This window comes from Crocuta crocuta, unplaced genomic scaffold (genome assembly GCF_008692635.1).
Source record: "Crocuta crocuta isolate KB4526 unplaced genomic scaffold, BGI_CrCroc_1.0 scaffold170, whole genome shotgun sequence".
Classification (NCBI taxonomy): domain Eukaryota; kingdom Metazoa; phylum Chordata; class Mammalia; order Carnivora; family Hyaenidae; genus Crocuta; species Crocuta crocuta.
Genome location: NW_027527853.1, coordinates 3,501,692 through 3,504,164, shown reverse-complemented (window position 1 = coordinate 3,504,164; position 2,473 = coordinate 3,501,692).

Below are 2,473 nucleotides of genomic sequence, written 5' to 3'. Positions count from 1 at the left end.
TTTACCTTATTTTTGAGACAGCACAAGCAGGGGAGGGCCAGAGAGAAAGAGGAAGACACAGAATCTGAAATAGGCTCCAGGCTCTGAGCTGTTAGCACATCATGACCTGAGCCAAAGTCAGACACTTAACCAACCGAGCCACCCAAGTGCCCTCATCTTTTTATATTTATATAAATTATGTATAATTATATTTGATACAAGATTTTTATAGATAGCATACAGTGGGTTATTTTTTAAATACTTTCTGACAGTCTCTTTTAATTGGCATATTTAGACCATTTACCTTTTTTTAAAAAATGTTTTAATGTTTTTTAATTTATTTTTGAGAGTCAGAGAGAGACAGCGCAAGCAGGGGAGGGTCAGTGAGAGGGAGACACAGAATCTGAAGCAGGCTCCAGGTTCTGAGCAAGGTGTCAGCACAGAGCCTGACGCGGGCTCGAACCCACGAACCATGAGATCATGACCTGGGCCGAAGTCAGACATTTAACCGACTGAGCCCCCCAGGCGCCCCTAGACCATTTACCTTTAATGTCATTATTTATGTTTGGACTTAGGTCTACCATTTTATTCCATTTTTCCTTTCTGTTTTTGTTACATTGTTCTTTTTCTTCTTTTTAAAATTTTTTATTGTTTATTTATTTTTGAGAGAGAGAGACATGTCTCTTCACTCCAAGCATATAAAGACCTCCATGTTCATTCCAAACATGCCTTCTGCTGCAACACTCACCCACCAGATATCTGCATACTCCCTCGCTTCCCTTGGGCCTTTGCACCTTATCATAAAACAATGTCCTTCACTATCACTTTTTAGTCTCTATTTCTATTTCCTTTTCTTCACAGCACTTCTCACCATGTGACATTTTGCTGTTGCTTACTTATTGTGTTTCTTTCCCCTTTAGAAAATAAACTATATGAAAATCAGACTTTATTTAGGAACTAAGTACATACCTAATTGTGTCCAGTTCGCCCCAAAGGAATTACTGAAGAAATCATAATAAACCTGAATTTACACTTTAGGGAGTTCTAATCCAATCTAAGTTATATATGTATACACACACATACACAAATCTATAAAATGAATGAACATTGAGGTCCTTTCATCATAGGAGGCATATCCAGAAAATATGAGAACTGTTTGGGAACAAATACCTCCCAGTGAATAACATCCTCAAAGTAGAAACCACGAAGAGACAACCTACTTATTACACTGATGATTACAGTCTGTGACCTATTTTTCTGAAAAGGTCCTTAAATAGACCCTGCACATTTAAGTTATTGGGATACCAAATTATTGTCATAAAGTTGCTTAGTGCACATGAATTAGAACTTGAGGAGGTAGGTACTACTTACACAGCATTATAAATGGCATGTAGCTCTTAGCCTGATGTGCCCCTCTCCTGCAACTGAGATGGGGGGTGGGGGGCAGTCTCTCCCTGGATAATGCTGGGAGGTTGGGTTGTGCCAACCTCTGCTTCTGAGTTTTCCTTGTCTTGCCATTAGTTCCGGTAGCTCTCTTCTCCTGGGCATAAGCATTGTCTCACATGGCTCATATACATATCTGCGGCTGTTCTTCAAATTTATAAAGATGTCATTGTGATAAGTAAAACCACGTCACTTTTTAGTAGCTCTTTATCACACATTTCGGTTCAGAGAATTCTAAGTAAAAGGGAGAAGGTACCACGATTTATTTTTTAATATTAAAAGAGGTTGATCTGCATTCTCAGAAAAGTGAGCATCACCATCCTGGGTTGCCAATGAACTTGTGTGATAGTCCACCAAAAGGCTTAAAATACAATTAACTAGATTTCTGCGAATCATATTTCAGGTCCCACATCACCTTACTTGGCGTTGGGAGTGTTTCCACACTTCTGTAGTTTCCTGATTTAAGACCACAGATGGTTAATTACATCCACTTTCTATCTAACAAACTAGGTAAACTAAACTTTATTCAAAGCTGTCGGGACTCTCTAAAGCAAAGAAAACGAGGGAGGAAGGTCAATTAGGTTTCTAGGAGTAGGTTTTGAGGTGGAACTTAAAGAGAGCGGACTTTCACAGAGAAAATGATTTAGAGGTTTGGAAACGGCTAAAGCATTTATGGAGGGATTGTTAATCCCACTGAGCAGCCCCTAGGATGTATACGGGGCTGTTGTGATGTGAGATAAAGCAGACTGAATCCGCATTACAAAGAATTTTAAACGCAAAGCTGAAGCTTCCGAACTTTGCTCCGCGGGCACCGAGAGCCATCGAAGGTTCTAAGCAGGTGAGTGGCATGACCAGATTAGCTACCGGCATGAGGATCAACGTTGTAATTTCTCCGGCGTCCTCCTCCGACCTCAGCCCGAGGGGCGGGCTTTACGGTGTTGGCTGAGCTGCGGGGCAGCTCCGAGCACCGGGTCGCTCGCTCTGGGCCGACAGGGGTTGACGCGGCCGGGACCGGGCTGGGGCCTCTGAGCCACCGCCAGACGCTGCACCT